This window comes from Plecotus auritus (assembly GCF_963455305.1).
Source record: "Plecotus auritus genome assembly, chromosome: 1".
NCBI classification, from domain to species: Eukaryota; Metazoa; Chordata; class Mammalia; order Chiroptera; family Vespertilionidae; genus Plecotus; species Plecotus auritus.
In genome coordinates, this window is record NC_137770.1 from 137,101,027 (window position 1) to 137,114,896 (window position 13,870).

The 13,870-nt window shown below is 40.1% G+C and overlaps 1 protein-coding gene and 1 pseudogene across 9 annotated transcripts in view; one reads left to right on the forward strand and one right to left on the reverse strand.

The window, feature by feature from the left end:
• MIA2 (MIA SH3 domain ER export factor 2) overlaps positions 1–13,870 on the reverse strand; it is a 139,970-nt gene that overhangs the window by 15,406 nt on the left and 110,694 nt on the right. The gene's annotated exons all lie outside the window — the stretch shown is intronic.
• LOC308255244 (cytosolic beta-glucosidase-like) lies at positions 2,409–12,625 on the forward strand (annotated as a pseudogene). The gene is made up of 3 exons: positions 2,409–2,436; positions 11,244–11,476; positions 11,580–12,625. The product of its transcript is annotated as a cytosolic beta-glucosidase-like (transcript).

Here is a 13,870-nt window from a genome sequence, read left to right on the forward strand (position 1 = left end):
GTCAGTCCACTCCCTTTCTATGTCCCTGATTCTATTATATTCATCAGTCCATTCTGTTCATCAGATTTTTTATTCATTTGATTTTTACATTCACTTGTTGGTAGGAATGTATTTGTTGTCATTTTGTTGTTCATAATTTTTATCTTTACCTTTTTCTTCTTCTTCCTCTTCTTAAAGAATACCCTTCAGCATTTCATATAATACTGGTTTGGTGGTGATGAACTCCTTTAAGCTTTTTCTTGTCTGTGAAGCTCTTTATCTGACCTTCAATTCTAAATGATAGCTTTGCTGGGTAGAGTAATCTTCGTTGTAGGTTCTTGCTGTTCATTACTTTGAATATTTCTTGCCACTCCCGTCTGGCTTGCATAGTTTCTGTTGAGAAATCCGCTGACAGTCGTATGGGTGTTCCCTTGTAGGTAACTGTTTTTCTCTTGCTGCTTTCAAGATTCTCTCTTTGTCTTTTGCCCTTGGCATTTTAATTATGATGTGTCTTGGTGTGGTCCTCTTTGGATTCCTCTTGTTTGGGGTTCTGTGCGCTTCCTGGACTTGTAAGTCTATTTCTTTCACCAGATAGGGAAAGTTTTCAGTCATTATTTCTTCAAAAAGGTTTTCAGTATTTTGCTCTCTCTCTTCTTCTGGCACCCCAATAATTCAGATGTTGGTATGCTTAAAGTTGTCCCAGAGGCTCCTTACACTATCTCCATATTTTTGGATTCTCTTTTCTTTTTGTTTTTCTGGTTGGGTGTTTTTTGTTGCCTCATATTTCAGATCTTTGGTTTGATTTTTGGGGTACGTTGATCTACAGTTGAGTTTCTATATATTCTTTATTTCAGACAGTGTATGCTTAATTTCTGACTGGTCCTTTTCCATTTTCTTGGCATTCTCATTAAGGTCCTTGAAGGTCACACTAAGCTCCTCAGAGGTCTCATCACGTTTCTCGGTGGTTTTTAGAAGATTCTTGAGTAACCTTATAAATGTGGTTTTGAACTCTATGTCCAGTAGTTTGCTTTCCTCCATTTCTTTCATTCGTGACATGTTTCTTTGTCTCTGCATTTTGCTGCTTCCCTGTGTTGATGGAGTGGCTTTGTGTGGTAGTGACCAGCGGTTCAGCCTATCACCTGAGGTGGAAACTTTTGGTGCACCCCTTTGTGGGCTGAGTGCAAAGTCTTGGTGTAGTTAAGCCTTCATTGCTGTTGGTACACTGGGAGGAATTGACCTCCAGGCCAACTGGCTGTGAGGACCCGCTGTGTCTATAATGGAAGAACTGCTGTGCTGGAGACACACTTATGGGGCAGGACTTGCTTCAGTGGGGCTTTGTTGCTCACTGAGTCTGCCTCTTGAATGTGTCACTTACAGATGTGAGTAGTTGAAATCTGGTGTCATCTCACACTGACCACTAGATACACTAACTTCTGGATCTCCAAAGGCGTGCAGGTCAGCTACTGTCTGAGGCCACCCAGCAGGAGCTACAGTGAGAACTACAGTTTTCTCCTCTTTGCTTGGGGTTTGGAGGTTTTGGAGCTGTTTAACCAGAGCTGCAGTTTGTTAGGTTAAGCTGCGATAGAGCAGACCATTTATATGCAAAAGCCACTGCATGGAGCTTGGGTGGGTTTGTAGATTGTGCGGGGCGGGGTCTCAGGGAGTCACTAGGCAAGGGCGTGGCAACAGCGATGGCTGCCAGTCAGCCATCTCTGTGTCTCCGAATTTCCTCGTCCCCGCGTCCTGCACCCCAGCGCAGTAAACAATGATTGCTGCGTGCACCTCTGCAAGAAAGCCAGCCTCACTTTCCAACCCGATGGCAGACAGTCCAGCTTCTCCCCGTAGGAGTTTGGGTCCCCAGCATCTCCTTAGAAACTGGAGTTCAGAGTAATCAGGAGCTTGTCTCCCTTCGGGTTGAAAAAAGTAGCGCACCCAATTGCTCGCCGCCAGCCCGATTCGTGAGCCTGCATACCTCAGCTTTTCAGCGCTTGTGCACGTCTCGATGCTCTTTTCTCTTTCCTTCTAGTTGTAGAACTTCCACTCAGCCAGCTTTCCCGTGGTTGTGGGTGATAGACGTTTTGTCTTTTAGTTGTAGTTTTGAATTGTTTAGGTGCATACCTATGCCGCCATCTTGGTTCGGATCTCTTTTTTGCTTTCTTACCTGTTTTCTACCACCTTAAAAGAGATGATCAGAAAGAAAGACTGGGAAAAGGAAAAGGATCAGGGGAAAAAATGAATGAAGGGTGGGAATAGGTGTACAGGTCATTCTGAAGCAGTTTCATAAACTAAGAATTAGAATAACAATCAACAGGTCTACACAACAGTGCTGTTCAATCGCTTTTCATTCCAAAACACATCTTGGACTGCAACTGTTCCCTGAATACCTGCTTTAATAATCTGGAATTCTATCACATAACAGGAACACCAACATGATTGAAAAGAAAATTATAAAGATGGGTAAGGGTTAGAATATTTTTAGGTTCAATACTGGTCACTCATCAAGTACAAGAAGCATCTTCACTTAAAATAGAACATGAACCTAAAACAACTAGAAAAAGAACAACAGAAAAAGCCCAGAGTAAGTAGAAGGCAGGAAATAATACCAAACAGAACAGAAACAAATGACATAGAAGCAAAAAACAATACAAAATATCAATGAAACCAAGAGCTGGTTCTTTGAAAAGATAAACAAGATTGATGAACCTTTATCAAGAAACAAGAGAGAGGACTAAAGAAATAAAATCAGATATGAAAAAGAAGTTACAACTGACTCCACAGAAATACAAAGAAAATATTATAAATAACTATATGCCAACAAATTGGACAACGTGAGACAAAATGGCCAAATTCCTAGAAACATAGAGTCTTCCAAAACTAAATCAGGAAGTATCAGAAAACCTAAACAGACAAACAACAACTAATGACATTGAAGCAGGAATAAAAAAACTCCAAGCAAACAGAGTCCTGGAACAGATGGCTTCACAGATAAATTTTACCAAACATTCAAAGAAATAATACCTATCCTCCTCAAACTATTCCAGAAAGTTCAAGAGAAGGGAAGAATTCCAAGCTCCTTTTATGAGGGCAACATTATCTTAATTAAAAAAACAGATGACGACACTACAAAGAAAGAAAATTATATGCCAAGGAGAAACCAAGATGGCGGCATAGGTAAACACCTAAACTGCTGCCTCGCACAACAATTTCAAAACTACAACTAAAAGACAGAACGGACACCATCCAGAACCACAAGAAAGCTGGCTGAGTGAAAATTCTACAACTAGAAGGAAAGAGAAAACCTCACAGAGAATTGGAGGTACGGCAAAGGGGCTTTGTGCGCGCAGAGAGGAAGGGCGGCTGAGAGCCTGGCTGACTTTCTCTGGCGGAAGGGGGAAGGAAGCCTCCGACCGCACTGAACCCCAGTTCTGACTGCACTGAACCCCAGTTCCGGGCGAACCCCTGGGGACCCACGCTCTTACGGGGGGAGTCTGGACTCTAGGGCAGAGACTCGAGCTGGGAAAGGCAGAAGTCTGAAGGCGCACGCGGGCCAGTGCGCACAAAGGCTGCGGAGGTTGCCACAGGCTTTCCCTAGTGGAAGGGAGTCAGAGGCTCCTGACTGCACTGAGCCCCAGTTCTGACTGCAGTGAACCCCAGTTCCAGGCGAGCCCCTGGGGACCCACGCTCTTGTGGGGGGAGTCTGGACTCTCGGGCGGAGACTCGGGAGCCGGGGAAGGCGGAGGACTGAAAGTGCGCACGCGCGCGCGTGCCAGTGCGCACAAAGGCTGTGGAGGTTGCCACAGGCTTTCCCTAGTGGAAGGGAGTCAGAGGCTCCTGACGGCACTGAGCCCCAGTTCTGACTGCAGTGAACCCCAGTTCCAGGCGAGCCCCTGGGGACCCACGCTCTTGTGGGGGGAGTCTGGACTCTCAGGCGGAGACTTGAGCTGGGGAAGGCGGAGGACTGAAAGCGCACATGCGCGCAAGGGCAAGGCTGACAGGAAGCCAAGACTGAGACTCCACCCCATCCAAGCTGAGCACAGAGGCTATTGCAATTTGGCAAGTCTAATCCTATAAGGCTGTCTCCAGCACCGAACTTCTCCCAGCATAGACACAGCTGATCCTTACAGCCAACTGGCCCGGAGGTCAATTCTTCCCAGTGATACCAACAACAATAAAGACTTAATTACAACAAGGCTGTACACACAGTCCACAAAGGGGTGCACCAAGAGTGTCCACCTCAGGTTAACTGGGGAAGCAGACCCACTGGGCCATATTGGAAACCTAGCACAAATATCTACCTTACCAACTCAGGGAATCAGTGAAAATGCGGGGTCAAAGAATCAGATCACAAATGAAAGAAATGGAGGAAAACAAATGACTGGATATAGAATTCAAAACCACGGTTATAAGACTTTTTAAGAATATCCTAGAAAAGGCCGATAAATATAACGAGACCCTCGAAGATATGAAAAAGGACCAACTAGAAATTAAACATACACTGACTGAAATAAAAAAATATTATACAGAGACCCAGAAACAGAATAGAGGAACACAAGAATCAAGTCAAAGAATTGAAATACAAAGAAGCAAAAAACACTCAACCGAAAAAGCAAAAAGCAAAAAAAAAAATCCAAAAAGTTGAAGATAATGTAAGAAGACTCTGGGACAACTTCAAGCGTACCAACATCAGAATTATGGGGGTGCCAGAAGAAGAGAGAGAGCAAGATACTGAAAACCTATTTGAAGAAATAATGACCGAAAACTTCCCCCACCTGGTGAAAGAAATAGACTTACAAGTCCAGGAAGCCCACAGAAGCCCAAACAAAAGGAATCCAAAGAGGACCACACCAAGACACATCATAATTAAAATGCCAAGAGCAAAAGACAAAGAGAGAATATTAAAAGCAGCAAGAGAAAAACAGTTAGTTACCTACAAGGGAGCACCCATACGACTGTCAGCTGATTTCTCAACAGAAACTATGCAGGCCAGACAGGAGTGGCAAGAAATTTTCAATGTGATGAATAGCAAGAACCTACAACCAAGATTACTCTACCCAGCAAAGCTATCATTCAGAATTGAAGGGCACATAAAGAGCTTCACAGATAAGAAAAAGCTAAAGGAGTTCATCACCACCAAACCAGTATTATATGAAATGCTGAAAGGTATTCTTAAAGAAGAGGAAGAAGAAAAAAGTAAAGAGAAAAATTATGAACAACAAATACATATCTATCAACAAGCGAACCTAAAAATCAAGTGAATTAAAAACCTGAGGAACAGAATAATCTGGTGAATATAATAGAATCAGGGGCATAGAAAGGGAGTGGACTGATAATTCTCAGGGGGAAAGGGGTATGGGGGGTTCATGAAGAGAATGGACAAAAATCATACACCTATGGATGAGGACAGTGAGGGGGAGGTAAGGGCAGAAGGTGGGGTGGGAAATGGGTGGAGGGGAGCTATGGGGGGAAAAAGGAGAAATAATTGTAATAATCTGAATAAAGATTTATTTTTAAAAAAATAAAAATAAATAAAAATAAATAAAAAAAGAAAATTATATGCCAATATCCTTGAAGAACATAGATGCTAAAATCCTTAACAAAATATCAGAAAATCAGATCCCATATTACATTAAAAGCATCAAAAACCATGATCAAGTGAATATACTCCAAGGATGCAACATTGTTACAATATTCACAAATCGATAAACGTGATACATTACATAAACAAAATGAAAGATCAAAAAAAAAAATCACATGATCATATCAGCAGATTAAAAAAAAAACTTTCGATAAAACTCCACACCTATTTATGATAATAACTCTCAGCAAAGTGGGAATAAAAGGACCATACTTCAACATAATAAATGGCAAATAAGAAAAACAGAAAGAAACCAAGATGGCGGCATAGGTAAACACCTAAACTGCTGCCTCAGACAACAATTTCAAAACTACAACTAAAAGACAAAACGGACATCATCCAGAACCACAGGAAGGCTGGCTGAGTGGAAATTCTACAACTAGAAGGAAAGAAAAAAGCACACTGAGACTCAGAGGAGCTGCAGGAAGCAGAGGTACTGAGACGCTCGCACAGATAAGACTGGCAACAGAGGAGCTGCAGGAGGCAGAGGTACTGAGACGCTCGCACAGATAAGACTGGCAACAGAGGAGCTGCAGGAGGCAGAGGTACTGAGACGCTCGCGCAGATAAGACTGGCAACTGAGTGCGCGGCTGGCTTTCTCAAGCGGGAAGGAGACAAAAGCCCCTGACTGCACTGAACTCCAGTTCCGGGCAAGACTCTGAGGACCCAGACTCATTCAGGGAGAAAATGGACTGTCTGGCAGTGGGTAGAACTCGAGGACGGCTTTCTCTCAGAGTTGCTTGCAGCGATTACCACGGGACACTGAGAAACAGGGGCCCCTTAGGGCAGGGCTGACGGGGAAACCAATGCTGTCTGCTCTACCCTGAGACTCCACCCCACTCAAGTTGAGCACAGAGGCTTTTGCAAGTATTCTCCCATAAGGGTGTCTCCAGCACAGAAGTTCTCCCAGCATAGACACAGCTGATCCTCACAGCCAATTGGCCTTGAGGTCAATTCCTCCCAGTGATAACAACAACAATCAAGGCTTAACTACAACAAGACTGTGCACACAGCCCACAAAGGGGTGCACCAAAAGTGTCCACCTCAGGTAACTGGGGAGGCTGAGCCACTGGGCCCTATAGGACACCTAGCACACAATGCTACTCTATCAACTCAGGGAAGCAGCCAAAATGCGGAGACAAAGAAACAGATCACAAATGAGAGAAATGGAGGAAAGCAAACGACTGGAAATAGAGTCAAAACCACTGTTATAAGGTTTTCCAAGAATTTTCTAGAAAAGGCCGATAAATTTAGCGAGACCCTAGAGGATATGAAAAAGGACTAACTAGAAATTAAGCATACACTGACTGAAATTAAAAATAATATACAGAGATCCAATAGCAGACTAGAGGATCGCAAGAATCAAGTCAAAGATTTGAAATACAAAGAAGCAAAAAACACTCAATCGGAAAAGCAAAAAGAAAAAAGAATCCAAAAATATAAAGATAGTGTAAGGAGCCTCTGGGACGACTTTAAGCACACCAACATCCGAATTATGGGGGTGCCAGAAGAAGAGAGAGAGCAAAATACTGAAAACCTTTTTGAAGAAATAATGACCGAAAACTTCCCCCACCTGGTGAAAGAAATAGACTTACAAGTCCAGGAAGCACACAGAACCCCAAACAAAAGGAATCCAAAGAGGACCACACCAAGACACATCATAATTAAAACGCCAAGAGCAAAAGACAAAGAGAGAATATTAAAAGCAGCAAGAGAAAAACAGTTAATTACCTACAAGGGAGCACCCATACGACTGTCAGCGGATTTCTCAACAGAAACTATGCAAGCCAGACGGGAGTGGCAAGAAATATTCATAGTGATGAATAGCAAGAACCTACAACCAAGATTACCCAGCAAAGCTATCATTCAGAATTGAAGGGCACATAAAGAGCTTCACAGATTAGAAAAAGCTAAAGGAGTTCATCACCTCCAAACCAGTATTATATGAAATGCTGAAAGGTATTCTTTAAGAAGAGGAAGAAGAAGAAAAAGGTAAAGATAAAAATTATGAACAACAAATACATGTCTATCAACAAGTGAATCTAAAAATCAAGTGAATAAAAAAATCTGATGAACAGAATAAACTGGGGAATATAATAGAATCAGGGACATAGAAAGGGAGTGGACTGACAATTCTCAAGGGGAAAGGGGTGTGGGAGGTGCAGGAAGAGACTGGACAAAAATCATACACCTATGGATGAGGGCAGTGGCGGTGGGGAGGTTAAGGGCTGAGGGTGGGATGGGAACCGGGTGGAGGGGAGCTATGGGGGGAAAAAGAGGAACAATTGTAATAATCTGAATAATAAAGATTTATTAAATTAAATAAAAAAGAAAAACATACAGCCAACATCTTACTCAATGGGACAAAACTAAAAGCATTTCCCTTAAGATCAACAACAAGATGAGGATGGCCACTTTTACCACTATCATTCTACATGGTACTGGAAGTCCTAGCCACAGCAATCAGACTAGAAGAAGAAATAAAAGGCATCCAAATTGGAAAGGAGGAAGTACAGTAAAACTGTCATTATTCGCAGATGACATGATAGTATACACAGAAAACCCTAAAGACTCCACCAAAAAACTATTAGATCTAATAAATGCATCCAGCAAAGGAGCATGATAGAAAATCAATATCCAGATATTGATGGCATTTTTATACGCAAATAATAAACTATCAGAAAGAGAAGCTAAGAAAACAATTCCATTTACTATTGTAACAACAAAAACAAAAAAATAAGATATCTACAAATAAATTTAACCAAGGAGGTTAAAGACCTATACTGAAAACTATGGGATATCGAAGAAAGAAATTGAGGGAGACAGAAATAAATAGAAGCATTAACTGTGCTCATTGGAAGATATAAAATCATTAAAATGTCCATACTACACAAAGCAATCTATAGTGTCAATGAAATTCCTATTAAAATACCAATGGCATATGTCACAGTCTAGAACAAATATTCCAAAAACTTAGATGGAACCTAAAAAGACCCAGAATTGAGGCAGCAATCTTGAGAAATAAAACCAAAGTTGGAACGATCACAATACCAGGTATCAAACTATATTACAAGGCCACTGTAATCAAAACAGCCTGGTACTGGAATAAAAACTGGCTTATAGATTAATGGAGTAGAAATAAGAACCCAGAAATCAACCCACATCTTTATGGTCAATTAATACTTGACAAAGGAGGCAAGAGCATACATGGAATAAAGATATTATCTTCAATAAATGGTGTTGGGAAATTGGACAGGTACATGCAAAGAAATAAAACTAGACCATCAACTCACACCATACACAGAATAAACTCAAAATGGATAAAAGATTTAAATGTAAGTCGTGAAACCATAAAAATCCTAGAAGAAAACATCTTCTTATAGAAATATTCTTGCCAATATATCTCCTAGGGCAAGGGAAACAAAAGAAAAAATAAACAAATGGGACTACAGCATACTAAAAATCTTCTGCACAGCAAAAGAAACCATCAATAAAATGCAAAGAGAGACCACTGCATGGGAGAACAAATTTACCAATGATACATCTGAAAAGTGGTTAATTTCCAAAATACATAAAGAACTTATACAACTCAACACCAAGAAGACAAACAATCCTATTAGAAAATGGGCAAAGGACCTGAATAGATACTTCTCCAAAGAGGACATACAGATGGCCAGGGAACAGATGAAAAAAAAAAAATGCTCTACGTCACTAATCATCAGAGAAATGCAAATTAAAACTACAAAATATCACCTCACATCTGCCAGAATGGCTACCATCAATAAATCAACAAACAAAATGTGCTGGTGAAGATTGGAGAAAAGGGAACATTAGCACACTGGTTGTGGGAATGCAGACTGGTACAGCCACATGGTGGAAAACAGTATGAAGTTTCCTCAAAAAATTAAAAATAGAACTGCCTTTTGACCCAACAATTCCACTTCTGGAAATACATCCTAAGAACCCTGAAACACCAATCAGAAAGAGTATGTGCACCCCTATGTTCACAGCAGCATTGTTTACAATAGCCAAGATCTGGAAATAGCCCACGTGACCATCAATAAATGAGTGGATACAAAAGCAGTGGTACATTTACACAATGGAAATACTACAGGGCTGTAAAAAGAAAGGAACTCTTAACTTTTGCTACAGCACAGGCAGACCTAGAAATTATTATGCTAAGTAAAATCAGCCAGCGAGAGAAAGACAAATACCATATAATCTCACTTATATGTGAAATCTAATGAATAAAATAAACTGGCAAATAAAATAGAACCAGAAATATGGCTATATGGTAAAGACTGACAAATGTCAGAGTGGGGATGAGTGGGGCAGATGAGATGAAAAAAGGTGAAGAGAATAGCCAAAGAACATATATGCATAGCCACCGGACACATACAACAGTGTGGTGAGAGTCAGAAGGGGAGGGTGCGAATGGGTAGAGGTGGGCATACGGGGTAAATGGGGGACATCTGTAATATTTTCAACAATAAAAATAAAATATTAAGAAAGAAAACAGAATGTGAAAAAAATCTAATAAGAAATTTAAAATAGAATAAAAAGGAAAATTTCCTAAAAGTAGTTGCTTAAAAACAATGATATGAATAGGTTATGACTCAGGAAAAGATACCAATAGTATATGATGACTTGGGAATAAAGAAACCAATGGGGCCCTGCCAGCATGGATCAGTGGTTGAGTGTCAACCAATGAACCAGGAGGTCAGAGTTTAATTCCCATTCAGAGTACATGCCCAGGTTGTGGGCTTGTCTCATCATTAATGTTTCTCTCTCTCTCCCTTCCTCCTGACATCAATAAAAAATACCTTTAAAAAAAAAGAAACCAATGGGATAGAAAGAATGTCTAAGAAACAGAGCTATGCAAATATGGAGATTTAATTTAAGATAAAAGTGATATTTTAAATTGATGATCTAATATATAGTATTAAAATAATGTCTATCTTGCCAAAACCGGTTTGGCTCAGTGGATAGAGCGTCAGCCTGCGGACTGAAGGGTCCCGGGTTCGATTCCGGTCAAGGGCATGTGACTTGGTTGCGGGCACATCCCCAGTGGGAGGTGTGCAGGAGGCAGCTGGTCGATGTTTCTCTCTCATCGATGTTTCTGACTCTCTATCCCTCTTCCTTCCTCTCTGTAAAAAATCAATAAAATATATTTAAAAAAAATAATAATAATGTCTATCTTCATTTTGAGCAAGTGCCTGACTTATTTGACCAACCGGGAGATCTTCAGATAATGAACCATGAAATCCTGCTATGTGGCAGCACTATGCAATAATTTTTCATTTGCCACCAGTCAGCTTTGGGGACCAAGGACAGCAGAACACATAACTGGCTCGTGCATGTTATTGTAAAAGCATATTTTAACCAGTTAACTGCCACACATCCAAAATGGAAACCATCCCCACATGCCACAATATTTTGAATTTAATTTAAAAAATCAATTTGCAATGAATATGATAAAAATAAATATATTACTCACAATTTGGGTGTTACTGAATATTTTCAGTTGAAAATTCTCACACACAAAAAATGATTTTTTAAAGTGTCCATAGACGCTTATGGCGTACAAAGGGTTAAAGTTATAACTATTGTACATTGAGTTAATGAGGAGGCTGGGATACAGATTGAAAAGGCCCTAGTGTCTGGGACACATTCAACCATCAGGGAGGAGAGAGAGTTTTCAAGAACCAGAGTGGCGATGTAGCTTGTGGTAGCTACACTCTGTGGGAGGAAGATCTGAAATGTACCAAACAGCTTGGATTGACTCATTACTGCTTCTCTCTTTCCTGGTCACATCTATTACCTGATGGGACAACAGGTTTCATCAACCAGAAAGGAGCCAAATTCATGGAGCTAATGAACTAGCACAGAGGTTAGCACCACGGCATCTGGAGTCCATGTACTAGGGTTAAGTGCCAGCTATGTCACTTCCTACCTATGAATTGACTATTACAACAAGATGATTGATGATTTGTTAGCAAATGGGGTTATGTCCATAGTGACTCTACCACTTTGATTTGCCTCAGACCTTAGAAGACCAAGGAGGTTGGTTGTCAGACACAATCATTGAATCCTTTGATGAATATGCCCAGTTTTGCTTCAAGACATTTGGGGATCAAGTCAAGCAGTGGATCATCATAAATGAGCCTAATTTGTTTGCCCTGCTGGCATATGATTTGGGTGCATTTCCTCCTGGTGTACCTCACCTGGGAACTGGAGGCTATCAGGCAGCTCATAATTTGATTAAGGCCCATGCCAGAGCCTGGCACAGATATGAGTTCTTATTCCAAAAAGAGCAGAAGGGTATGGTGTCCCAATTCAGTGTCTGACCAGGAAGTTGCTAAAAGAGCCTTGACTTCCCACTTTGATTTCTTTGTTAAACCCATTTTTATTGATAGTGATTATCCAGAGGTTGTCAAGTCCCAGATCGCCTCCATGAGTAAAAAGCAAAGCTATCCATCATCAAGGCTTCCAGAATTTACAGAAGAAGAGAAGAGAATGACCAAAGGCACAGCTGATTTATTTGCTGTGCAATATTATTCAAATTGCCTAGTCAAGTACTGGGAGAACGATAAAGGAGAACGGGGTGTTCTCCAGCATGTGGAGATGGATATTTTTCCAGACCCAGCTTGGATAAGTGTGGATTGGATCTATGTGGTGCCGTGGGGAATACAAAAACTACTGAAATATATTAAGGATATGTATAATAACCCTGTAATTTATATCATTGAGAATGGGTTTCCCCAGGGTGACCCCACATCTCTTGGGAGTATTTCAGACAGACATTGCAGGAACCGTTCAAACCTACCCAGCTTGATAAAGTCAACATTCAATTGTATTGCGCATGGTCTCTTCTGGATAACTTTGAGTGGAACCAGAGTTACAGCGTGCGGTTTGGTTTCCTTCCACGTTGATTTTGAAGACCCGAGCAGACCCAGAGTCCCTTACACGTCAGCAAAAGAGTATGCCAAGGTCATTAGAAATAAGCCTTAGAAAAACATCTATAGAAAAGATGGCCGGGTGGTATCACCCAAAGAAGAGGCCTCTGTGTTTGCAAAGGAATCTGCTTTGGGGATCCCTCAGACAACCTCACGTTGCCTTTGTAACCAACAGGTCCTCCAAGCTGATCCGTGATTGTGAAGTCTGGATTTGTAATGTTAGGGGATGTATTTAATGATGGTGTTTCCTCTCTGTGCATTTGGATCAATGGGGCTTTTAGAAAAAGAGAATAGAAAAACATTGAAATTGATTTTTATATTATGAAAACAGATAGGCTTAGAAACTTGTATGTAAATTCTTTAAATTTTTCTAGAAAAAATAATGTAATATTTATTACTGATTTGCAACTCTAATAGCTGACCACTTATAAAAAAAATAATAAAATAAAATAATGTCTATCTAATGGGGGAAAATACCTCCTCAAACTAAACACTAAAACAAAAATAAAATCTTGATTAAAGGCTTAAAAAACAAAACAAAATTTTAAATTTTTAGACAAAAGCAAAGACTAAATAACGTTTTTATCTAGGAATAGGTCTTAAATAAAACAAAATTCTATAAAAATAAAGATGGGTTAGCTTATCTATAATAATTTGAAACATCCACTAATAATGAATTGAGAAAATATTTGCGAAAGACAGAAGAGTAGTATCCAAAATATACTAAAAATTCCTATTAAGGATGAGATAAAATGGATTAGTCGATTTAAAGAAGGAAACACAAATGATTAACAAACATGAAAAGATACTCAAGCTCACTAATAATCAAAGAACTACAAAGAGAGAAAACCAAGAAGCAGTGTAGGTAAACACTAGTACTCACCGCCTTCCACAACCACACAAAATTACAACTAAATTAGAGAACAACCATCATTCAGAGCTGCCTGAAATCTGGTTGAATGGAAGTCCTACAACTAGAGAAAGAAGAAAGTATTAGTTATACCAGTTAATAATGCGGATTTTTTTCAATAGATGGAGTTACACATATGTTGATATATATGCGATCTGATATGTATGCTATTTTGTTGCATTGACAGCAAGCTTCAAAACTTCATATGTCAAATTTGCTGAAGGTGTTAACATCACAGATATTTTTATGCGTAAAAATGTCGAATTTTGTGCCCAAAAAAGAGCATTTGCAGGAAGTCTTAATTCATTACTTTATTTTGAAGAAAAAGTTATTGTATACTTCGGGAAGTTTATGGTGAACATGCTCCATCTCAAGATACTTGTGAACGCT